Below are 27,212 nucleotides of genomic sequence, written 5' to 3' on the forward strand. Positions count from 1 at the left end.
GAAAGCTTTTGACACCATAAAACAGGCTATGTGCTCAGCACCGGTGTTAATGGCCCCTGACTATAGCAAGGAGTTTATAGTGCAAACAGATGCTTCAGAAGAAGGGATTGGGGCAGTGTTAGCACAAGTTAATGAAGAGGGCCAAGATCAACCAGTTGCCTTCATCAGCAGGCGACTACTCCCCAGAGAGAAAAGAGGGAGTGCCATTGAGAGGGAGGCCTTTTCTGTGGTCTGGTCCCTGAAGAAGTTGAGGCCATACTTGTTTGGCACTCACTTCCATGTACAAACTGACCACAGACCTCTCAGATGGTTGATGCAAATGAGGGGGGAGAACCCAAAACAGTTAAGGTGGTCCATTTCCCTACAGGGGATGGACCTCACAGTGGAGCACAGACCTGGGACTGCCCATGCCAATGCAGATGGCCTTTCCAGGTTTTTCAACTTAGCTGATGAGGACTACCAGGGTGTAGGTTAGTACCGATCACCTTTCATCTGGGGAGGGGGCAGTGTAGGAAAGTCCACCTTTTTGCCCTGGTCCCCCCACACTTTTGGACAGGTACTGGTGGTTACTGACTCTTGGCTGTGCCCTGGGTACTGCTTACCAGTCCCAAGGCCAATGCTCTGTGTAAAGTGGATATACAAATTAGTCTAATTATAATTGGCTAAGTCAACCTACCTGTAAGTCCCTAGTATATGGTAAAGAATGTAGGTTTAGGGAACACAGCATAGGTAGTGCACCTACTGCTGAGGTACCCAGTGTCATTTTAAAGGCAGGCCTGCCTTGCTGGCTGCTTTTAAATTAAAGTTATATGCAAATTCGACTTTGGAATTAAAAGTAGTTCCAAAGTCTTAAACTACCTTATTTTTACATATAAGTCACCCCTAAGGTGTGCCCTATGTGCCCCTAGGGCTGGGTGCCATGTAACTATAAGCAGGGACCTTATCAAAATAGTTTTATAAGCCCTAGTGAGGTAAAAACAGCCAAATTTGTGTTTCCCTCATTGTAGTGAATGGCCTTCATAAGCTGGAATGGGGCGACTTTATTTTAATTTTAAAAGTCCCCTTAAGCGACAGATACGCAGAGTTTGGTATCAAATTAATTGTTATAGTAAATCCCTCAACTTCCAGTTGTTGGATTTAATAAAACTTGTTCAGGTAAAGAGTTTTAAACTTTACCTGAAAAGTTAGCAACTTCAGCCCTGCATTGTTTTTACTGCTGTGCTCTGATTGGCCAGCCTCTGGCAGCCTGGCCAGGCTGACTTGATGAGGTGTGAAGTGGCCTGGCTTCACACAAAGAGATGTGCCTGTGATCATCACAGGGGGAAGGACCCTGCACCTGATTAGAGAATCAGGACCCCCTTGTTTTTCACCCAGGAGCAAGAATAAAACTGGCAGACCTGCACCCACACCTCAGATCCCCATCAGATTCCAACAAGGAAGAACCAAAGGAGAAAAAGGACTGCCCTGCTGGACCCCTGGCCTGCACCTGGACCCTGCACTCTGAAGGACTGCACCAGCTGCACACCTGGGCTTCACCACAAGAAGGACTTTGCCTGGCTTCAACTGGTTCAAGGAGGGTCTACCTGTTTGCTACAGGTGAAAAATTGCTAACCAGAGTCCCCTTCACAAACTCCTGAAGAAATCAACCAGCTGACCACTGTCCAGTGGCCAAAAAGGAGTTTGCGACAGGTGCATTCTGGGAGTTGTAGTCCATACCCCCAATGATTATCTCAGAGCTTCTGGAGCCTTGGGGTGAGCTGTGGACCCCAAAAGAACCTTAAAAGAACATCTGGGAGTAGACCCAGAAGTTTGGAGACGTTTGGAGAACTTTTGAAAAAAAGCTACATAGAGGGACCGGTCTGCCACGGCAACTCTAGCCGGCTTGCCTCATCCACGACCCGGCCTGATTTGCAGATTCATCCCGGTGAAGAAAATCTCCAAAAATGAGACTAAGTTCGAACGTAGAAAGTTGACCGGGACCTCCCAGCCAGCGTATGTCAGGAGGGCTCCAAGGACGTCCGATCAAGATCCAGGTTTACCCGGTCGAAGGATTTTCACCTCGAAAAAATGACTAAGTCTGAAGGTAAAAATCTCCACTGAGGGCTCCCACGACACGTATCCGGAGAAGAGTTCCAGGAGGTCAGATTGGACTGGCAGGTTCGTCCCGCTGAAGAAAATCTTCAGAAAAACATCTAAGTGCGAAGGTAAACATTTGACCGAGGCCTCCGGCGGGCTGTAGCCGAGCCGGGCTCCATCGCGGTCGGCCTTAACCTTTGACTTTGCCCCGGTCGAGGTGCGACCAGATGACCAGATTGGTGCTTTTTGTTTCTAGGCACTAAAAAACAATAATTCTTTAAAAATTCATATCTCCGGTTCCCCTTGTCCGATTTTATTCGTTTTTGTGTAATTTTAAAGATAAAACTATAATTTATTTTTATAAATTGGTTTTGGATTTTTAAACTGTTTCCTGTGTTTTATTTAATTACTGTTTTGTGATATTTGAATGCTTTACACTCTGTCTCCTAAGTTGAGCCTTGTCGCTCGTTGCCAAGCTACCAAGGGTTGAGCTGGGTTTAATTTACTTAGACCTAACTGGACCTAAGTGGAGGTTAGTGGCCTACTGCTAAGTGTAGGTACTTACCTGCCCTTACCAATAACCCATTTTCCAACAGTTGGCAAAAGGTTTATTTTGCCAGGTTGTAATTGCAGTCTAAAACTGAACTGCAGGTAGCAGTGGCAGGCTTGAGATATGTTTTATAAGGCTACTTTTAGTGGGTAGCACAATGAGTGCTGCAGCCAACTTGTAGCATTTAATTTGCAAGGCCCGGGTACACGTAGCGCCATATACGTGGGGTCTACAAAATTTTAATTCATCAATCAGGTGTAGCCCAGTTTTACCATGTTTAAAAGGGAGATAACAAGAACTTTAAAACTGATTGGAAAGAGTAAAGTGCACAAGGACCTAAAAGCTGAAAAAACAGGTTCAGCAATGGAGGGTAAAAATCTGGGGTAACGTTACTTTCTCAAATTGGGTCAAATTTCTAGAAAGATTGGCTTCCCATAGCATATAATTCCGACTCAAGGTATCCCCACCGGTCCCAACAAAAGCATTCTGGCTGGAGTAGAAATCTTTATTGTTCCACATATGGATTATACTGTTGTAGTTCATATCATTTGGGACCATCATCCGGCACAGGGCAAGGGAGTGCTTCAATTGTTCGAAGAAGTCTATGTGTCAATGTTTGAAAGTACCAGTTAGTAAAGCGCTTTGTTGGGTGCTGTACAACATATTTGATAGTGATTTGATAAACTCAAACACCTAGCTCATTTTGGACCCGGAACACCTAAAAGTCAGTCAAAGGTTACAGATTTCATAAAACTTCCTCTGGATTTAAAAAATCATTGTTAAACCCTAAGGGGGAGTTTTGGCACTTGTAACAAATCTTACTTCAAAGATGCAGTGAAGAGAAGGCTAAATACATTCAAATAATTTTGAATGTGGGTTCTCTATGATGCCTATATGCCTCTTTACTGTTCAGTGTTTTTCATTGTAAAGTTAGTAACAACATTATATTCAATACAGTTTCACTATAGGCACTACTTCATTTGAATAATGTAGAAAATGTAGCCAGTAGGCTTTGAGGGAAGGAAAAATATACCCTTGTTGTGAGCTCTGAATGAGTCCCCAAATTTGCCATGCAAAAATATCCAACAAGCTAACCAGCTTTCCACTATTTACAGAAAATGTATTTAAATAAAACAGAACAAAATTAGGAATAATCAAAAAACGGTAAGGAAAAAATTAAATGGGACCAAACTCAGGGGCCATATGTGAGTTGGGCTCCAAACGGTCCTAGTTATAATGAGAGTGTAAGGTGAATGCTAGACATCTGGTTGAAAAGCTTCAAATGAAATAAGAAAACCAAGTAAGGCCATCAGCTGGAACCAAGGGAGCATTTGGTCCATAAGCAGTACCATGGCCACTTGCTGGCTTAGCGTAGAGCAGTGCATCTATTTTTATGTGCTGCCACTGTGTAATGGGCAATCATTTAACCAAATATTTCTCTGAGTTAGTGCATTATCTTAGACAACTGAGCTCAGCTCAAAAAGAGAAAGTGTCAGGAAGTGACAAAAACTGCTCACTGCTTCTAAGATGTACTGAAAGACAACCTTAATTCAAGAAATATAAAATTAAATTAATTTACCTTCAACACAATTGGTGCATCTAATCAAACTCCGGACTCTGCACTTAACCAGCACAAACCTTCATGATAGTAACAGGGACAGCTCCTCTGCAATGGTGAAGGAGCGTTGCCCACTGGCTCAGACCCAGCAGCTGAAAAATAAAATTATATTTTCTTATTTATTTTTCAGCTGCTGTCTGAGCCAGCATGTACAGGGAAGAGTAGGGCTGGGACATGGAATGGAGAAGGGGAGTTTAATGAGTGCCCTTAAGTGTGCATGCCAGTTTGGTCGCTGTCTACAGAATTTTACAGCACTATTTTTTGCTTTATTTTAAATGCCTGCCCTAGGCAGGTGTTAAGGTGATGCTCCCATTGTATTCAGTGGACCTCCCTTGACTTTGGTGGATTAGCACTATCATCTTTGGTGCCACTCCCCCAAAGCGCCACAATTGAATCAGCATTTTTATTGCAATTGGCCTAACGTGCACCATGGTGCGTCGTATCAAAAATACTGCACAAACATTGTGTTCTTAGTGGGGCACAATGGTGAGAAAGAAAAGTGGCACATCTTCTATGATGCGCCACTTTCTTGTAAATATGTCCCCATAGTGCCGTATGTCATCAGGGGGTCATTTTTCAGAATCCTCCTGTCGACCGCTGCTCAAAGCATTAGGTGATAGCTGAGATGGGCATACATGCATAAAGAATCCCATCATGTGCAAACAGTGAAAAAATTATCTGTGGGAAAAACATGTAATTCGTCATGAAAAAAAAGAAAGTTTGTTAATGTTTTGATGCTGAAATTACTGTTTGAATGTATGTTTTCGACAAGGCTTAAATGGCACACAGATGAATTATGGATAGTTATCAAAATTCTACTCAAGTTGAAATGTAATAAAGTTGGGAGAGTTTCAGACATGGGTTGGATCAAAATCTGGCCAGTGGCAACTATAGCTGCAGTGAACAAGTCTCAAGAGATTTTTGTTTTTTTTACCCTTAACTCACTAATGCCATGATTCTGCTGTGCAAATAATTCAAACATTTAGATGGTCATTACGAGTCTGGCGGTCCGTGGACTGCCACAAGAGAGGTGGCAGTCTCACCACCACGGCCCCGGCGGAGCGGACTGCCAGATAATGAGCACGGGGACAGAACCAACAGAACACATCCAAGTCACCGCCCGAACAGCCACTATGGAGGGATCGACACGGCTGGCCACAGGTGTATCGAGGATGGAAGTGAGGCAGTTTTCACGACCCAATTAAGAGGCTGCACACCACCAGGATTTCCAGGGTGGTCAAACCACCATGAAAAGCGTGGTGGAAATGAATATCTCAAAAGGGAACACTCACCTTCACGAACACAGGCACGTCTGCAGGCACCACCTCACGCAAATTGCAATTCTTCCCAATGCTCCTGCTGGCTAATGAACTCCAGGACCATTGATGGCGACAAAGACACCAACTGTAAGTACACCCACCTAGCACATACTAGAGGGCAAACACACACGGCACAGCAAGCATGCTCACACACACACACACTAACAAACACCTGTACCAACACGCACACACACATACACACACTCACACACACCAAATCACACATTTACCACACATGCATGTGGAAGGAAACCAGGGCAAGATTGTCACCATGTACACCAATGGTGCAGTGCTGCATATGTGTATTCAAAACTATAAAACTATTATAAGTAACAAGGTACAAAGGGGCCCAAGGCTCAGTACATAATGTCCATTGTGCCCCTTGCACACTGGGCACAGAATGAAGGCCCAACTTGACTCATGATTTCAAACTGCTGACCTCCTCTGGGTAGGGGCATCAATGGGGCATGCAGGCACCTCAGGGGAGAGGGGTGGCCGGGGTAGTGGTTTGGAGGAGGTCCTTAGGTTTGGGTTTTGAGGGGGGTCCATAGGCTTGGAAGGGGGAAGGTTTTGGCTTAGATTTAGATTTTGGGTGAGTGGGTTTGGGTTTAGGGTTGGGAGTGGTGAATGTGGACTTGGTGGGGGTGAAAGTCTTAGGTGAGGGGGGCAGGGAGATGGCCAGGGGAGGAGTGGGAGGTGGAAGGCAGGGGTGTGGGGAGGGTAACAGGGCACTTGGGGGGGCAGGGACAAGTTCACTGGTGGGGAACAGGGAAAATTAATTAGGAAACGTTTCTTGAGGGCACGGGGATGGTCATGGCAGAAAGGTATGTTAGTGGAAGTAGAGGGAGTGGTTGAGATGTATGTTCGTGGAAATTATTTGGGTGCAGGAGCATGCTTGGATACCACGTGTGTGCTACGTGACTGTTCGGGTACATGTCTTTGGGTGTTCAGATGGAGTGGGAGGACGGGGGAGAAGATGCAGGGATGTGGCGGGGATGTGTGAGTGAATGTTGTGGTGGTGTCTGCAGGTATGGTGGGTGTGCCACATGTGGGGGTTTTGACAATCACGCTGAGTGCACATATGGTGTATGGGGTGCATGTATGTGGGTCTGATTTTGTGATGACGTTTCCAGTGAGTTCACTTGTTGCAAGATCTGGGACTGATGAGGTTGTGACTGCAGGTGTGAGTGGTGTAGTGGCTGTGAAGGGTGGTGGTCGGAGAGTCGGTGTAGGTAGTGGATGTTTTCATGTCTGCATCTGAATGTTGTGTGTGTGCAGTGTGGTGGTGGCGTTTGTGGTGCTTATGTTTGTCCTTGCATACCATGTCTGTTGAAATGTGCCTTGGATGGGTGAGAAAAGAGGGATGTAGGACTGGGAAAACAGTACCTGGAGGGGGGACGGAGGAAGTAGGGACACTGGCTGCCATCAGTGAGGAGGCCAGAGCCTGAAATGATCTCTGCAGGCCAGCCAGGGCACTGTGAATGCCTTCCAGGAATGCACTGGTCTGCTTCACCTGCGATGCCAGTTCCCGGGATGGCATTCACAATGGTTGACTGTCCTACAGAGATGGACCTCAGGAGGTCAATAACCTCCTCATTGAGTGCAGCAGGGCTGACTGGGCTAGGGGCAGAGGTGCCTGCAGCAAAGGAGATGCCCACCTTCCTGGGTGAGTGGGCACAGGCAACTGAGTGTGGAGCTATAGGGAGGGCAGTGCTTGAAAGGGGGGAAGCGGACAAGGGTGTCACTGAAGTGGTCCCAGATGGGTCCACCACCACCAGGGAGCCACCATTGGAGGAGGAATCTGAAGATGGTGTGGTCTATCCTGTCTTCCCTGTGTCACTCCCCTCGTCCTCCATCCCATTGGTCCCCTCGGCTCCGTTGGATTCAGCTTCCTGGGTCCCGTGGGCTGCAGCTTTCCCACTCGCTGGTGCCCCTTCTCCTTTGCCTGATCATGCTGATGCACACAAAGACAGAGGAGGAGAGGGAGGGAGGGAAAGTGGGTTGAGAGAGACAGGGTGCAATGGGTCAATGCCAGCACAAAAATCACACAGTATAACATCATCATCTGATGCCATGCCACGCCATGCTCTCACCTATACATGCTACAATAGTAGGACACCATGGGGTAAACTACAACTATGCTGCTGAGTACTGCTGATGTTGATACAATTGTACCCATGTACTTGATGTGAGTCACACTTCTCACATGTGCCCAGTAATTGGCAACTCCATATGGCTGTTTAGGGAAAGATTCCTGTACTCCTGTATCAATTGAATCCTGTATGGGTCGATAGCATGCCTACTAAGCCATTGACATTTAGAACACTGACCTCTTGCCCCACTCTGTCTCCCTACACATACGGTACAAGGCAGCAGAACGAGGGCTCATTCATCTCCCCTGGCACAGTGGTCAGAAAATACAGATGACAATGCCCTGACACCCAAGTTGTACTGATAACGTTGGCAGGAGCTGGGTTCCAAAACTTGCTTGAGGGTGACCAAACAAATTACACATTGGAAGCCTTCATAAGTGACTGACTGCATGGTGTGGGCACACATCTGTAATACCAATCCTGGCAGGCTAACTGATCCCCATAGTGGACAGGCATCTAACTAGTACCTACGCTGCAGCTTTCCACTAGTCCTCAACCCAAACCCACCTAAGCAACACATTGACAAGTTGAGAGTGTGTACTTACTCCCATGTGGCTGCTGTGCGGCCCTCAAGTGCCCCTACACCTTAGGGTAGGCCACCACCAAAATGCAGGCCATCACGGAGTTCAGGGTCCGAAGGGCATCCCTCCCTCGTTGGGAGGACATCTGTAGGAAAGTACCATCTTGCCTGGCATGTTACCCCCATTTTTCACTTTATATATGTTGTTTTAGTTGTATGTGTCACTGGGACCCTGCCAGCCAGGGCCCCAGTGCTCATAAGTGTGCCTGAATGTGTTACCTGTGTTATGACTAACTGTCTCACTGAGGCTCTGCTAACCAGAACCTCAGTGGTTATGCTCTCTCATTTCTTTCAAATTGTCACTAACAGGCTAGTGACCAATTTTACCAATTTATATTGGCTTACTGGAACACCCTTATAATTCCCTAGTATATGGTACTGAGGTACCCAGGGTATTGGGGTTCCAGGAGATCCCTATGGGCTGCAGCATTTCTTTTGCCACCCATAGGGAGCTCTGACAATTCTTACACAGGCCTGCCACTGCAGCCTGAGTGAAATAACGTCCACGTTATTTCACAGCCATTTTACACTGCACTTAAGTAACTTATAAGTCACCTATATGTCTAACCTTTACCTGGTAAAGGTTAGGTGCAAAGTTACTTAGTGTGTGGGCACCCTGGCACTAGCCAAGGTGCCCCCACATTGTTCAGGGCCAATTCCCCGGACTTTGTGAGTGCGGGGACACCATTACACGCGTGCACTACATATAGGTCACTACCTATATGTAGCTACACAATGGTAACTCCGAATATGGCCATGTAACATGTCTATGATCATGGAATTGCCCCCTCTATACCATCCTGGCATAGTTGGCACAATCCCATGATCCCAGTGGTCTGTAGCACAGACCCTGGTACTGCCAAACTGCCTTTCCCGGGGTTTCACTGCAGCTGCTGCTGCTGCCAACCCCTCAGACAGGCTTCTGCCCTCCTGGGGTCCAGCCAGGCCTGGCCCAGGATGGCAGAACAAAGGACTTCCTCTGAGAGAGGGTGTTACACCCTCTCCCTTTGGAAAATGGTATGAAGGCAGGGGAGGAGTAGCCTCCCCCAGCCTCTGGAAATGCTTTCATGGGCACACATGGTGCCCATTTCTGCATAAGCCAGTCTCCACCGGTTCAGGGACCCCTTAGCCCTGCTCTGGCGCGAAACTGGACAAAGGGAAGGGGAGTGACCACTCCCCTGACCTGTACCTCCCCTGGGAGGTGCCCAGAGCTCCTCCAGTGTGCTCCAGACCTCTGCCATCTTGGAAACAGACTGCTCTGAGTGGCCAGTGCCATCAGGTGACGTCAGAGACCCCTTCTGATAGGCTCCTTCAGGTGTTGCTAGCCTATCCTCTCTCCTAGGTAGCCAAACCCTCTTTTCTGGCTATTTAGGGTCTCTGTCTCTTGCGATTCTTTAGATAACGAATGCAAGAGCTCATCCGAGTTCCTCTGCATCTCTCTCTTCACCTTCTGCCAAGGAATCGACTGCTGACCGCGCTGGAAGCCTGCAAAACTGCAACAAAGTAGCAAAGACGACTACTGCGACCTTGTAACGCTGATCCTGCCACCTTCTCGACTGTTTTCCTGGTGGTGCATGCTGTGGGGGTAGTCTGCCTCCTCTCTGCACTAGAAGCTCCGAAGAAATCTCCCGTGGGTCGACGGAATCGTCCCCCTGCAACCGCAGGCACCAAAGAACTGCATCACCAGTACCTTGGGTGTCCTCTCAGCACGACGAGCGAGGTCCCTTGAATCCAGTAACTCTGTCCAAGTGACTCCCACAGTCCAGTGACTCTTCAGTCCAAGTTTGGTGGAGGTAAGTCCTTGCATCCCCACGCCAGACTGCATTGCTGAGAACCGCGACTTTTGCAGCTACTTCAGCCTCCGTGCACTTCCGGCGGAAATCCTTTGTGCACAGTCCAGCCTTGGTCCACGGCACTCTAACCTGCATTGCACGACCTCCTAAGTTGTCCTCCGGCGACGTGGGACTCCTTTGTGCGACTTTGGGTGAGCACCGTTTCACGCATCCTCGTAGTGCCTGTTTCTGGCACTTCTGCGGGTGCTGCCTGCTGCTGAGAGGGCTCCTTGTCTTGCTCGACGCCCCCTATGTCCCCAGACGCAATTGGCGACATCCTGGTCCCTTCTGGGCCACAGCAGCACCCAAAAACCCTAACCGCACGATTTGCAACTAGCAAGGCTTGTTGGCGATCTTTCTTCAGGAAAACACTTCTGCATGACTCTCCACTGTGTGGGGGATCCGTCCTCCAAAGGGGAAGTTCCTAGCCCTTGTCGTTCCTGCAGAATCTCCAGCTTCTACTGTCCAGTAGCAGCTTCTTTGCACCCACAGCTGGCATTTCCTGGGCATCTGCCCATCTCCGACTTGCTTGTGACTTTTGGACTTGGTCCCCTTGTTCCACAGGTACCCTCGACTGGAAATCCATTGTTGTTGCATTGCTGATTTGTGTCTTTCCTGCAGAATTCCCCTATCACGACTTCGATGTCCTTTGGGGAACTTTAGTGCACTTTACACTCACTTTTCAGGGTCTTGGGGTGGGCTATTTTTCTAACCCTTACTATTTTCTAATAGTCCCAGCGACCCTCTACAAGGTCACATAGGTTTGGGGTCCATTCGTGGTTCGCATTCCACTTTTGGAGTATATGGTTGGTGTTGCCACTATCCCTATGTGTCTCCATTGCATCCTATTGTAACTATACATTGTTTGCACTGTTTTCTAATACTATTACTGCATATTTTGGTATTGTGTACATATATCTTGTGTATATTTGCTATTCTCATACTGAGGGTACTCACTAAGATACTTTTGGCATATTGTCATAAAAATAAAGTACCTTTATTTTTAGTATATCTGTGTATTGTGTTTTCTTATGATATTGTGCATATGACACTAGTGGTACTGTAGGAGCTTCACTCGTCTCCTAGTTCAGTCTAAGCTGCTCTGCTAAGCTACCATTATCGATCAGCCTGTGCTGCTAGACACCCTATACACTAATAAGGGATAACTGGGCCTGGTGCAAGGTGCAAGTACCCCTTGGTACTCCCTACAAGCCAGTCCAGCCTCCTACAACATCCCCAACTGGGCCTCTGTGGTCTTCCGGGCCCTGCGTCTCAGGTCCCCCACCTCTTTCTGCAGTGGGTGCTCGGCTGGGCCTTGCCCCCCAGGGTCTGCACTTCCTTAGCAATGGCCCACCAAATCCCCTTCTTCTGATAGACACTGACCTGCATGGGTGACACAGACAGAAAGAGAAAGTCATGTAGAGTGGCTTCACAGGAACAGCAGTGGAAAGCACACATCTCACTCATCTCATGGCTACACTCACATGTCTACATGCCAGTAACGCTCAGACTCCTCACCTATCTCCTTGCATCCATTCTATCTGACACATCCCAGTGCCTTACATCCACATACACATTGCTATCAGACAGGACAGTGACATTAGAATCACCTGGTGCTCTGGTGCCCCACACAACTGTCCATACAGGGGTAGGACCCCATCCACAAGCTTCTCGAGTAACTCCTGGGAGAAGACTGGGACCCTATCAGCTGCAGGACATGGCATCTTGGCTACCAGAGTCAGAACACAGCAGCACACCCAGTGGAGGACTTGGGTACAGGAGTGTCAGGAGTTAAGTGAGCATTGCCACATGAAATGGTGGTCATGTCCGCAGCGGACATCAGCGTCACTGGCGGCGGCGATCACCAGTGGCTCCAGTCTCCCATAGACAATCATGTTATCCAATGAGGAATTGCATGTCAGTTGTGACCGCCTACCTTCATGACATCTATAGCCAGCGGTATGAGGTCTTTTTTATTTGTCCTGTGCATGCAGGACAGGCAGCTTCCATTATACGTGTATATAGTGAATAGTGGCTGAATGGTAGCTGTGTCATGGGTGACATTTTATACCTATTGCACAGCTTTACTGTGTCCACAAAGTCAATGCAGCTTATTCTGACTTTTCCTTCTCCTATTACCAGATACTTATGTGCAGTGTTGAGGATGAGATATGCTCCTGTATACCAACCCTTAGTTGACCTTGCCACCCTGGAGGTATTGCCTGAACCATCAGACCATCATGGAGATGGTGACCCAGTTGGAGCCTGATCTGGTGCCTGCCATTTGTTATCCCAATGCCATCCCTCCAACAATACATGTGTTGTCAGTCCTCCACTTTCTTACCACAGGGTCATTCAGATTACCTTTGGCTTGGTAGGAGGGATGTCACAGCCAATGTTCAGTAATGTTTTGAGGGATGTACTGTTTGTCCTAATAAGACATATGCCCTGATACCTCAAGTTCCCCTAACGTGCTGACTCAACCACTATCAAAGGTGCCTTTTACGATTTGGCACATGCCCCTCATGTGATAGGGCAATAGATGACAAACACTTTGCCCTGGTGCCACCCAGGAAAAATGAACAAGTGTTCAGGAACCAAATTTTTTTTATTCTACCAATGTGCAGGTGGTGTGTCTCGCTGACCAAAGTATCTCAGAAGTGACAGGCAAGTTCCCTGGTTCTGTGTATGGCTCCTACATTCTGAGGAACAGCAACATCCCACACATGATGGCACCACTACAGAGGGACCGGGCCTGGCTCAGTGGTATGTATACATTTGTATGTGTGCCCTTGTATATTCAACTCTCTTCACATCTTGCCCTATCTCCCTCCCAGTCTTGACATGAGTCCTACCTCTGTGCACACAGATGACTCCGGCTATCCCAACCTTGACTGGCTACTGACACCTGTGAGACATCCGACTCTAGATGCTGAAAACCATTTCAATGATGCCCACGGAAGGACAAGGAGTGTGATCGAAAGAACCTTTGGGCTACTGAAGGTCTGACTCCAGTGTCTTCACATCTCCGGAGGTGCCCTACTCTACAAACCACTGAAAGTGTGCCAGATTATGGTTGCCTGCTGCATGCTACACAATCTAAACCTGATACGCCACATCCCATAGCTGGATATAGAGGAGGTGGCAGCTGGACTAGTGGCTGATGAAGGGGATATGGGGAGTGAAGAGGATGAAGATGATGAGGATGCAGGTGACTCCAGACCATAGTTGATATCACAGTACTTCCACTGAGCTACAGGTATGTGTCAGATGTATGTTAGGTGACCTATGTTAGGGCCTCCATTCCACTAGCTGCTGCTGAATTGGAGGGCTTTGTTGGGATGTGGCTAGTGGATGGGGTTTGCTGGTGGGTGGAGAACTCACTCAGGATGGTTTTCAGGTCCTTGAGAAGCCCTGCAATGGAGGCCATTGTGGCATTGATGGCTTCCCCCTGCTGCATGTCCTCCTGATGGTGTTCCCTCTGCAGCCTCGGGTTCCTCTACCCGGTCGTGAGTATCTGGCCCATTGTTTCCTGGGTTTGGTGGCATACACCCAGGACTTGGGAGAGAGTTGCCTGGGCAGTCTGTTGTTGTGTCTGCCCTATCCCTTGGACCACAGGTCCCCTCCCACTACCTCTAATCCCCTGAGCCTGACCCAGTGTGCCCACTCTAGTAGCACCAGGACCTTCATTGTCTTGAGTGTGTGCCCTTGATTCTGGCCCCTGTACTGTGGGGCACACTTCTGATTGACCAGTCCCTGGGGCACTGGTTTGGGGAGAAAAGGCTGTCTGCAGTGTGGTTGCCACGTGGGAGGGGGAGTCTGGCGTATTCAGGGTGTGGCTGCTGGGTATGGACTGACCAGTCATCCCTGATGGGCCATACATCCACTGGGGCCTTCATCCTGGGAGGGCTGTCTGACCCTGGCATCTGCTGGCTGGTGGCAGTGGCAGGGGGACCTGTGGATGGAAAGGGAGTGAGTTCCATTTAGTAGTTGTCTTTGTTGGGAACATTGATGCATGGTGTAGCCTGACGTGCTTCTCAGTGATGGCAATGACAGCTGCAGTAATGCAGACATTGTTTGGGGGATGTGGATTGTGCCATTGTTTCCTTGTGCCAATGAGGGTTGAGGACAGTCTATGACATTGCTGACACTGCCATGTGTTGGAACGCAGTTGATGCTGCCAGTTGGTGTGGCATGTGGTTTGGTTTTCCATGCAGGTGTTCCACTGTGAGGTGGGACTGTGATCCTCTGATGTGTAGGCAGTGTTGTCAGACCTTCTCCTCCCAGGATGTTAGCTCAAGGGGTATAGGCCTGTTATGTTATGTACCAGGGTGATCTGGTGCCTGGATGCCATGGAAAGCACCTTCTCCTGTAGGTCATTCCATTCCACTTCTTCCTGATGTCCTCCCTGGTGCGTGGATGTGTGCCAACTGAGTTGGCCCTGTCAATGATCCTCTTCCATAACTCTGTTCTCCTTGCCATCAATGTTTGCTCGACCTGGGCTCTAAAAATGCTTGGCTCTACCCTGATGATTTCATCTACAATGACCCTCACCTTATTGGTAGTGAAATGTGGGTGCTTTTAATGTTCCATGTTGTTGTGTGCAGTGTGAAAATGCCTGTGGTGTATGGGATCTGTGTGAATTGGTCGTCACTATGTGTGCTGTTTGTAGGATTCACCAGAGATTGTGGGGGTTTGTGGGGGGGGTGTTTTATAGTGCCATGAGCAGGTGTTTGTGGTTTGTGTATGTGTCTCAGGTATGGGGTATTCAAACTGTCCAATGTGGTGTTCCCTACTATTGGCAGTACCGTTTGGAACCGCAGCACACCACCAATCGTATGTTACCATGCAAGGACCGCTGGGCAGGGAACTAACACGTGATAAGGGCAGATAGAATTATGTTGGCATGGCTGAGCTGGTGGTCCTACAGTCATTCTTTCACCATTGGTGGGCCTGATGGTGTTGCTTGTATGGCTGTTTTGGGCTGTTTAAACTTTGTGACTTGTAATACAGCGGTCACTGTACCACCAGCACTGACGGTATGGTGGTGGTATTCTGCATGGTGGTCTTGCCCGGAAACCTCCAAAGCCGTAATGAGAGCCTTAATCTGGGGTGCTGCATGGGTAAGGATTGAAGTTATGAACCAGCAACTACTTCCGGGATCTGTGCTCAATTGGTGGTTTATAACCCTAGCGCCTGCTGGTATAGAATTCCTAAGAATGATGTGTGGCCATGTTTAAGCTCTAATGGCGCTGTTGCTGGGTCCTTCTTACCACATTGTGGGCTGCTACATCTCACTTATAGGCCAGTGATCTGTGTTGCAAACTCGTCACAACCTCCACAGTACAGGCTACCCTCCTCTGGGAGTCAAGATGGTCAATTGGATGTAGAACAGTCCCAAAGAGGACAAGCTTCAGTGCCTTCTACAAAGCGGCCCTACCACTCCTGGGTTTGCCACAAGGACAATGGGAAAACTTGTATGCAAGCCTACAAGTTCATTGGGGTATTGAAGGTGCCACTCTTGACATTCAGCCAAGTCTGATGGCTCAATGAACTAATACTTTCACTGCCTTACATCCTTCAAAGGTCGATAAAATGTGTACCATAGACTGAGTAGCAATAAACTATTGCTTTCTGTCAATAGCATCAAGAGACCTTGAGGAGTGAATGTGCACTCTACAAGTAGGCCTGCCAAGTATACAGTTGCCAGTGGCACATGCATCTCCAATATTTACTGTCCAGTGGTTAATTTAGGTGACTGTGGTTAGAGAGTTCACCTCCTTCCATTCAGTTAGCCTGATCACGGAAGTTTTGTAATACTGGATATACCTCACTGGCAGGAAACATTAGGAGATATATTGGCTCTTCTTTTGATGAGTGGAAAGCTTTCATTAATTTCCGCCACTGCTAATTAGGCTATATATCAGTCCCTCCTATTTTGGCTCATTGTACTACTGTTGTTAAGGGCTGCCAGATACACATCTGTGTTGACAGAGGCCTATTGTTATTTAATATCCCCTCAATCACACTATATTTGATTTTCCAATTTTGGGCTATTTTTACAAAACGGAAATGTTAGGCATTCAAGGAGACACATCTATGAGGCCTCCTCAAGTGCTTCCTCTATTCAACAGCCCATGCCAATATCTGTTGCAAATTCTGCCTGTCTCATTGCAGTCCGCACAGAAGGGGTTCCAGGCAAAGTTTTAATACTTGCCATTTCCTCATCGCTGGAGTGCAGCGTGGAGGAAGGTGATGTAAAGAGAGATCTGTAGCCAAATGTAAGACATATCAGCAAAAGGTAAACTATCAGCAGTCTTAGCTATATGTCCTCAAATCTTGGGTTTGCTTCTGAGGACCAGTGGAGATCTTTTTTCATCAGCATTTTTGTCAACTTTTTTCAACAGTATTTTTGTCATGCTTTATCAAAGCTTTTATTTCATTCACTCATCTGAGGTCTGATACCTGGAGAACAACATGAACAACATCTTTGGATGATGATCTGGCTATAACCATTGGAGCACACTTGTGAGAAAATCATCCTTTTAGCATGTTCAACCCAATTTCTCTGACTGATGTTGGTGGCAACAGACTTTGACTGTGCCCTGGGCCAGCGCCAGTGCACTGATCAAAAGGTTTATGGTAATGTAGTATAATTACAATGTGGCAATGACAGACTCCTGTAAGTCCCTTGCATACAATAGGGCAGCGGGATTCACACTACCTATAAGCCCCTAGTATATAATTGGGCAGGGAGGTTTAGAGGCCCAGTAGATTTCCTGCACTAGAATGTGTATTGCTGTGTTTCCTGCTGTCATTTTTTTAAAGGCAGCCCTGCCCTGCAGACTGTCTCTAAATAAATAAAATGTGTGCAAATTCGACTTTGAAAATAAAGGTACTTCTAAAGTGATAGGTTTACATATAAGTCAACCAAAAGGACTCCCCTAGGTGCCCCCGGGTACCATGTAACTATAAGCATGGGCCATAATAAAATGTGTTTTAAATGCCTTGTGGGGGAAACACTGCCCAGTTAGGCCCATATTTATGAAAAATGATTCAAAACTGGGCTAACGCGTTTTGCGTCACTTTTCTTAATGCTGGCTAACGCCATTCCTTAGAGCTATCTTTGGGCCATATTTATTAAATGACACAAGATGGAGCTAAGAAATGGCTAGCATTGTACAAAAAGACGCTAGCTGATCAGGGATGGCGTTAGGGAAAATGGCACTAGTGGGTCTGAAATGATGTTAGGTTGGTTATGCTGCTAACCACCCTAGAATCATTTTTGATGCCCAAGCAGCCAAAAAATGACTCCTGTCTAAGTGTAGACAGGAGTCATTTCCACCACCCCAATGCCCACCACAGTGGACTTGTGTCCCCTGGGCAAGTCCAACATACCCAGTGTCAGGCAGGGGGCCCCATGAAAGGGGCCCCCAATGGTACTTACCTAAACTTACCTGGGATGGGGTCCCCCTCCTTTAGTGTCCCTGTGGTGTGGGTGGTGGTGTTCCTGGGACTTGGGGTGGGCATCATTGTGCCCATTCCATGGTGTTCTACTATACAAATGAGCCTACCTGCACCCTAATGCCTGGTCTGACCAGATGATAAATAATGGCACTAAGCGTGCTTAGCACCAATATTATGATCCGCCTCCTCCTTGTACGTTGTTTCTGCACCTGGAGATAATTATGGCGCTAGGGGGTTAGCGTTGTGTTTAGGATGGGAACGCCTACCTTGCATATCATTGACGCAAGGTGGTTTTGCACTTCCTAAACATGGCACTAACTCAAATATTTTTATGCTAGATGGGTCTAGCGTCACAATATAAATTTTGAGCTAGGTTAGCGCAGTTTTAGCGCTGAAATTAATGGCGTTAAAGCAACGCTAACCATCCATAAATATGGGCTTTAATGTTTCTGAATGTTAGATAGTTAGTTCCATAGGATAACATGGGAATATTTTGAATAAGCATGAATATTGCTAGAAAGGAGCTAAATATGTCATGAAAAAACCCAAAAGATTGGTAATAATAAATCCAACAAGTTGCCACTATTGAATTTAGTATAACTAATGCAGTAAGGAAGTTACAGGACCGTCTTTTCTGTAAGCCAAAATCCAGCCTACTAGTAGCCTTTCATGATTGGTAAGCCTTCATAGGATTAGCCAGGCTGCTTTGATGAGGTGATAAGTGGCCTGCACTGAGCAGAGGTTATCCCGATGGGGAGTTCTGCAGCTGCCAGCTCAGGAAGGGGGCTGGGTAAATCAAACTTGGCTTCAAAGGAAGTAGGACAGCAAGGAATGCCAGCCAGGCCTGCCCTGTCATTCTGCACCCCAGAAATAGCAAGCCAAGGAGAGAAATTTGCAGATGGCTAGGAGGGGAAGTGTGAATGGAAGTGAACCACACCAACAGATTGGTTTAACCAGGTCTTGCTCCTCTGGAGAGAAATCGTCCATCTTGGATTTTAAATGTGCAGTGCTTTGACGGACAAGAAAATGCCACACTTTGGAGGAACCTGTCATGCTCATGGGTGCACCCTGCAATCATTGGACAGGGGTGTCCCCTGCTTGTCCAAGATGATTAAATAAATATCTCAGAGCTGTATTGGAACTCTATTCTGGTGCCGGGACTCACAAGAAGAAGAAGGACTGCCCTGCTGGAACCCTGGTCTGCAAACCAAAGGACTGCACTCTGAAGTACTGCTCCTGTTGCACACTGGCCTAATGACTTTGCCTTGCTTCAAAAAGGACTCAGGAGTGGACTCCTTGAAAGCAACTGGTTAAAAGAGCTTGTCTGCACCAACTGTTACAAAAGTCTCCAGCCTGGAGTGCGTCCAGTAGACTTTTAAGGATTTGTCCAGGTCCAGCTGTAGTCCTGAACTTCCAAAGACCATCTCAGAGCTTCTAAACTATGTTTTGGACAACCTGAGCCCTCAAAAGGAACTTCAGTAATAAGTTCCAGAAGTTTGGAGAGGTTTGCAGCAAATTTTGGAAAAAGCTCCATAAGTGAACTGACCCAAAGCTATGAGTCAAGCCCTACCTTCAGCAGTGACCCGGCCTAGATTTCAGGTCTGTCCCACTGAAAGCTCCAGAGCTCCAAACCTCCAGGATTTGACCTGGGCGTCGCAGAAACGCTGTCCAATGATGTGCCATCGAAATTGGCTTGCTAGGGAGGACTGCACACTGTCAAGAAAGAAAAGTTCCAAAAATGTTTCTAAACGCGAAAGTAACATTTTGACCGAGGCCTCCCGCTCAGAGTATCTGAGCAGGGCTCTATTGTGGCTAGCCTCAAACTTTGACTTTGTCGTGGTCAAGCGTGAACAGTTGACCCCAGTTGCCTATTGATTTCTAAGCACTAGAAAGTACTTTTTTAATATACTCTTTAAAACTTCATAGCTCCGTTTCCCTATATTGGATTTTTGTCCTTTAGTATTTTAAAGATAAAAATATTTACTATTTTTATGAATTGGTGTGAGGTTTTTATAGTGTGTTGTATCTTTTGTATTTACTGTATTTGTGTATTTTAATGCTTTACATACCTGTCTCCTAAGTTAAGCCTGTCTGCTTATTGCCAAGCTGCCAGGAGTTGAGTCAGGGGCTAATGTTTTGAGACCTTGACTGGACTTAACATTGGCTTGGGGGCATTATTGCTAGTGGTAGGTGTGTACTTACCTCTACTAATAAACAACACCACTTATTCAGGAAGAGTTCAAAATCATGGACCCAGCAAACAAGGTTTATGCTCCCTGGAGGACATCATATAGTCAGGTGGGCTTTGCATGGGAGTGGTATCTAGAGGGAAAGTCTAAATTAAATACTGTTTAGAAAAAAGGTGTTTTTTTTAGGTGCAATAGGAGGATCTGGTCCATCCGTCCCTTCAGGAACCATAGCACTTTCTGCTCTTCAAGGAAAATCAGAACAATCCACCAGGCATTTTACATCTGGATAGTGACTGGAGTGTGCATCTACTCTTCCTAACAAATAAGCACATTCCAGGGAATAATTATCCAAAATTGAACTTAAATTCATATGAGGGTATACAATAGAAGAGGAGGACATTTGTGCACAGTTTTACCTTCTAACAATCTTTTTGTCATGCTACAGGACCTGCCACATACCTCTTTATAGACCAGTAAAATGCATCTGCTTGCTGATGCTACCTATTCCAGATGAAGAAACATGGCTTAAATGGGGATTGAGAAGAAAGAAGTGATGGCAGGTTTCAGTCTTTTCTTGGGGTGCAATGTGTCTTTCCCTTGCAGCGCCTGTGGTCAGGAGAGGGCTGATCCACATTGCAGCCCCTCTTCCTGCAGCACTGAACGGGTCTGGTGTCTTTTTTGCAGAATTCTGAGCACTAGAGTTTCTGAACTCGATAATTCTGGCTCCAGAGGAATTGTGGGTGGTGGAATTTTACCTGAATTTTCTTCGTCAGTGAAATTCGGTCACCAGTAAGGAAGTCCTAAAAGTAAGTAATGCTTATGTGCACATATACTGCACATTCTTTTATAAGATATTAAGCTTTGATAGTCAGTTTGTTGGCTGTCACCCATTATTCTTTGCCATGTACCTAGAATATTTTTGTGAATTCAAGAGTGGCAGTAACCACAATTGTCAGTAGCATGACTATCAAGATGTTGTTTTCGTAGAATATACTAGGGCAAATGAGACAATGGTAATGGTTGCCTAAGCTCATCATGTAAAATGATTGAAAATGCCGGGTCAAGGGCAAGGAAGAAGAAAGAAGTGGTTAATTTATGGATGGTTGAGCATAATGCTCCTCAGACATTGGTCATGTTGATGCTTGGACTACTTCTTCTTCTTTAAATACCTGGTACATGATGACATTGGTGTTCCACATTTGAGTGACTTCCGATCCAATTTTTTCTGAATTAAGCTTGGCAAAGGATGTCTCTGCAGAAGAGCATAGTATTTTACAACAGTGAAGAAATAGGTAAATATTTGGCTTTCCAGGGTGGGGAGCAGACTAATAGGAATTTGATTCATTGTATTAGAAATTCTGAAGGTCAGATAGTGACTGGGCAAGAGGGGATTCAACAAGCTTTTCAATCTTATTACTCATTATATGACAAGGTTTCAATTGGTTCTCTTTAAGAGATTAATGAATATTTAGAGTTGCGTTCTCTTAATAAATTGGCAGAACATCTAAAACCAGTTTTAGAATTCCACATCCCCTATTTGGAAATAAAAAGTACAAATGATCAGTTACCATTTGGTAAGACAGCTGGTCCAAATATGCTACCATCAGAAACTTATAAGATCTTTTTGTGTAATCACAACCATTTATAAACTTTTTGAATCTATAGACTTATGTGGGGAGATGCCGTCGTCCTGAAAGGAGACACCATTTCGATATTTCAAAGAAGATAAAGATCTAATGCAGTTAGTACAAAAAATGAGGTGCACACAAAAAAAGCAAATGATAAAACTTAAAAGACCGTGTGGATATTTATTGCAGATCAATATTTTATATTTGTGATGACTGAGGTGTTACAAAACTGTTCTAAGAGATGACATTCACTAATTCATTGGGCTGACTGCATAAAATTGAAAGCACTAAGGGGCAGATTTAAGAGCCCCTAGTGCCACCTTGAGCCACATTAGCTTCATTTTTTTTACGCTTATGTGGTCCATCGAGGTCGAAATCGCAGCGCCAAATTTACAAAGTGGTGCAATGCATGCATTACAACACTTTGTAACCCTTTGCGCTACTTTATGCCTGTGCCGGGCATAATGTATGCAACGGGTGCGTTCCTCCGTTGGGGGAGGGGGGTAAAAAAATGGCCCAACTAAATCTAAAGAGATTTCTTTGCATACATTTTTCAGCACTTTTAACGCCTGCTCAGAGCAGGCATTAAAAGGAGGCACACCATTGTTTACAATGGGCCTCAATTGACTTTGCGGCATTAGTGTCAGAATTATTTATGCCAATCCTGCTAAGCTCCAAACTAGCGTCAAACATTTTGACACTAGTTCCCTAATTACTGCCATGGTGTGCCATAGTTTAGAGATGGAGCACACATGGTGGTGTTAGGGGGGCACAAAGGGGTGCAACAAAAGTGATGCTGCACTGGGTGCAGCACCACTTTTCCAAAATCAGGACCTAAGATTTTAGAACCACAGCACAGCTCCTGCCTTTGATGTGCCTGTCCTTTGCACTGGTTCTGGAAGTGCTGTCCCTGCTCACTGTGTTGAAGAAATCAAGGACTGGTACTGCAGCCTAACCCGTGTAAACTCTTCGACAGTTTACACTTGAAGTACCAACACCATTCATGCCTAACAGGGCATGATGATAGTCTGACCCCCCAGGGTTTTGAAGCTTTGAGTCACAGATTTTGCAGCCATAAACAATGCACAATTTGCTGCCCAAAACCTCAAAATGTGTGACATTTTTGCAATGGGCAAAAAATGTGCCTGCCACAAAAATACTGCAAGCCATGTGCTCTGTCACTGCTGGTACACTGTGCTGTGCAACAACCTGTAACATTGCAAAGTCTCCAGTAGCACAGCACATTGAACAGGAGGGTGTGTGATGTCAAAGAAAGCAGATTACAATATGAAACCTGCTCTTTCAGTCATCAGACAACCTCAATCCATGCCGTGTGCAGGGCAGCAGGGGCTGGGGGCAGAGGGACAGCAGTGGGGGATTTAAAAAACATCCTAGCAAGCATGCTAATAGTCATCCTGGATGGAGCTGGCATGTTGTACCTCCTTTTTATTTGCCATTACTTCTCTCTTCCTGTTCAAGAATTTGGAATGTAAAGCTGGGAAAAACAACTTGGGACTGTCCCCATTTTCACAATTCCCTTCTGCAACGTGCTTGGAGAATCTGTTCTCTTCAAATTATAGAGCATATCACCACAAATGTGAGACTCATAAAATGATTAGGATGAAAATGATTGTATGGTGCCTCTATAGCCACAGGGGTGGGATGTAGCACTGTGTGCGATTCTGACCATATTACATGCAAATTTGTTTCCCCACTTGGGCACTATATGATGTATCAGATTTCATAGCAGCATGACACAAGATTTTACAAGTTGGCAACCAACCTTTTCACAGTTGACTTATGCCAGGTCTCAAACTAATAACATGATCACTTGAAGTCTAGAGGTAATAACATTGAGTGTGGTTATTTATTTTGCTGTGCATCATTACTGTCTCCAATGTATTTTATTCAGTTGGCACAATACATTGTTCATAGTATTTCTGTTTAGTTGTTTGTTGTCCAAACATTGCACCCAGTGTCACACTTATGTCTGTTTTCCTATTGTTAGAAATGGGGTCTTTGGTTGACAGTCAGGTTACCCCCTGTTCAAGCAAGGACCCTGACTCTAGTCAGGGTAAAATAGAATCACCCTCAGCTAACCCCTGCTTACCCCCTTGGTAGCTTGGCAGAGCAGTAGGCTTAACTTCAGAGCGCTAGGTGTAAAGTATTTGTACCAACACGCACAGTAACTTAATGAAAACACTACAAAATGACACAACACCGGTTTAGAAAAATAGGAAATATTTATCTAAACAAAACAAGACCAAAATGACAAAAATCCGACATACACAAGTCACGTTATGAATTTTTAGAGATTAAACTCAAAAATAGCGCTTAGAAACAAAAATGCTTTGATGAGATGTTAACACGGCGTCATGACGGAGTCGTTCCCAACAAGCCGACACCAGCGGCGCCGGACACGGAGTCGCGTAGACCCACAAGTACAGTACCTTTGGTGAAGAGTGAAAACAAGCTGATGCGCGAAGTCAGGGATTGCGGCGTCTGTGCGAAACTTTCAATCCATGCACTTCGAGCGGCGTGGGTCACAACGTGGTGCGGCGACTTCCACGGAGTCACGGACTTCAGCGGGGCTGCTGCGGCGTCGGGCCTGCGAAGAGCGTCGCGTTCCAGCGAAGGTCACGGCGTCAGGTGCAGGCGGCGTTACCGGATTCAGCAGCGCCGTCGGTCCGGAGTCGTCTGAAGTCGATTTCCTTGGATTCCACCAGCTTTCCTTTCAAGGGCCCAGGGACTGGATAGGGCACCACTTGTCGGGGCAGGGGTCTCTCCAGAGACTCCAGGTGCTGGCAGAGAGAAGTCTTTGCTGTCCCTGAGACTTCAAACAACAAGAGGCATGCTCTAACTCAAGCCCTTGGAGATTTCTTCACAAGATGGAAGGCACACAAAGTCCAGTCTTTGCCCTCTTACTCTGGCAGAAGCAGCACTGCAGGAAAGCTCCACAAAGCACAGTCACAGGCAGGGCAGCACTTCTTCCTCAGCTATCAGCTCTTCTCCAAGCAGAGGTTCCTCTTGGTTCCAGAAGTGTTTCTCCAGTCTGTAGATTTGGGTGCCCTTCTTATACCCATTTTAGTCTTTGAAGTCACCTTTCTTCAAAGGGGACTCACACCTACTTGTGAAATCCTGCCTTGCCCAGGCAGGGCCACAGACACACACCAGGGGGTTGGAGCCGGCATTGTCAGAGGCAGGCAAAGTCCTTTCAGATGAGAGTGACCACTCCACCCCTCCCTCCGAGCAGAGATGGCTAATCAGGAAATGCAGGTTACACCCCAGCCCCCTTTGTGTCACTGTCTGGTGCGAGGTGAAAAACAACCCAACTGTCAAACTGACCCAGACAGGGAATCCACAAACAAGGCAGAGTCACAGAATGGTTTAAGCAAGAAAATGCTCACTTTCTAAAAGTGGCATTTTCAAACGCACAATCTTAAAATCAACTTTACTAAAAGATGTATTTTTTAATTGTGAGTTCAGGGACCCCAAACTCCACATGTCCATCTACTCTCTAGGGGAATCTACACTTTAATCATATTTAAAGGTAGCTTCCATATTATCCTATGAGAGAGACAGGCCTTGCAACAGTGAAAAACGAAGTTGGCAGTATTTCACTGTCAGGACATATAAATCACATTACTATATGTCCTACCTTATCCATACACTGCACCCTGCCCTTGGGGCTACCTAGGGCCTACCTTAGGGGTGCCTTAAATGTAAGAAAAGGGAAAGTTTAGGCCTGGCAAGTGAGTACACTTGCCAAGTCGAATTTACAGTGTAAAAATACACACACAGACACTGCAGTGGCAGGTCTGAGACATGATTACAGAGCTACTTATGTGGGTGGCACAACCAGTGCTGCAGGCCCACTAGTAGCATTTGATTTACAGGCCCTGGCACCTCTAGTGCAACTTACTAGGGACTTACTAGTAAATCAAATAGGCCAATCATGGATAAACCAATTACATACAATTTACACGGAGAGCATATGCACTATAGCACTGGTTAGCAGTGGGAAATTGCTCAGAGTTCAAAAGCCAACAGCGACAGGTCAGAAAAAAATAGGAGGCAAAAAGCAAAAAGATTCAGGATGACCCTACATAAGCAAAAGTCCAACACCTATGTTCTACACTATTTGTATATTTGGGCCGAGGGAGAGAAGTGCAGTGGAAGGTGCAGGCAGGGAAGCCTTTCAGGGGACTGCAGAGTCCCCAGGGGGCACACAAATGTGTGAGGCGGGGTATTTCTACAGCAGGAGGGGGCTTTTTGAATTTGAAAGGCAGGCAACAGAGGATGTTAACACCTCAGCTGCCTTGCTCACACTTCCTTTACTCCTTTACTGGCACAGCACATAGTCAGTAAAGAAGAGTAGGTCAAACCCATTTTTTTTTTTACTGAGTGTCTGGATCCAGGGAAGGAAGGGCAGGGACCTTGTGCAAGTCAAAGGCCTCTCTTTGAAGTCTCCCCTACTTCAAAGGCTCAACTTGGTATAAGTATTGGACCCCAGCTCCACCAAATCAGTCCACGTCTGATCTGAAGGACATTCTGCTAGGAAGAAGAAATGCTGTGCTGCCAGGAGGGACTGCCACTCTGCTCAACTGCATTGTTGTGTTGGCCTGCTGCCTCTTGCCCTTGAGTGAGACGGACTGGACTTTGCTCATTACATCCTCTACAGAAGTAAGCGATTCCTAGGGTTTGCAGCTCCGCCTCATGTTCTGGAAGTCTCAGGAACATCAAAGACTTCCCCTCAACTCGAATACAGCTTCTTGACCCATCTTCAACCAGCTCCTGACCCCCAAGAGGCTCGCCTCCAGACCTGGGCCCTTAGATGTGTTTTTTTAGTCCTGAAATCAAGCTTTTGGGCTAATCATGACTGCATATTTCTCCCTTCGCACCAGGACTGCATCGCTATCATAAACGATCAGCACAAGCGGTGCAATTTCTTCTCTTCGCATAGCAATGAAGCTGTCAAAGACTTCCCCTCAAGTTAACTACAGCTTGTGGACCCGTCTTCAACCAGCTCCTGACCCCCCCCAGAGGCTCCACTCCAGACCTGGGCCCTTGGAAGCTTTTTTTGGCTCCTGAAATCAAGCCTTTGGGCTAAACATGACTGCATATTTCTCTCATTTGCAACAAAACGACATCGCTCTCACAAAGGATCAGCACGAGCAGTAACAATTTCGTCTCTTCGCACAGCAGCAAGGCCACTTGTATCTGCAAGGCTGCTCTTCATGCCCGCGAGCAGTATCTTTGCAGCAAACTGAGAAGGTAAAACTTCAGCAGGACCTACCTGGAACTGTGTGCAACCTGCGCTTCATCACAGTCAGCCTGAACTTTTGAATTTAACCTGGTGCAGCATGGCCAGATATCCCCTATTGGTGCTTTATGCTTCTAAGCACTCTATTTCAGTTTAATTTTAAAAAATCATATCTTAAACTCCACTAATTTGATTTTTGTCACTTTTGTCTTGTTTTAGTCAAATAAATATTGTCTAAACTGAGTCTTTCGGTGGTGTTTTCACTGTGTTTCTGTAATTTAAGAGTTGTGCAAATACTTAACACATTGCCGTTTAAGTTGAGCCTGACTGCTGTATTTCAAGCTACCAGAGGCTGAGCACAGGTTAATTTAGGGTGTGAATGTGGTCTTCCCTGACTAGGATTGTGGTCCCTACTTGGCAGGCTGCATACCTCTGCAACTAAAGATCTAGTTTCTAATATACAGTATATGTAATTGCGCTTTAGGAACCTGGTAAGTTATGGTACTACCAAACAGATGACATGGTTACATCAAATTG

At 46.3% G+C, this 27,212-nt stretch overlaps 1 protein-coding gene across 2 annotated transcripts in view; it reads left to right on the forward strand.

Annotated features, from left to right (window-relative positions):
* LOC138265768 (gamma-aminobutyric acid receptor subunit gamma-4) overlaps window positions 1-27,212 on the forward strand; it is a 1,864,369-nt gene that overhangs the window by 1,297,792 nt on the left and 539,365 nt on the right. The gene's annotated exons all lie outside the window — the stretch shown is intronic.

This window comes from Pleurodeles waltl, chromosome 2_1 (assembly GCF_031143425.1).
Source record: "Pleurodeles waltl isolate 20211129_DDA chromosome 2_1, aPleWal1.hap1.20221129, whole genome shotgun sequence".
Classification (NCBI taxonomy): Eukaryota; Metazoa; Chordata; class Amphibia; order Caudata; family Salamandridae; genus Pleurodeles; species Pleurodeles waltl.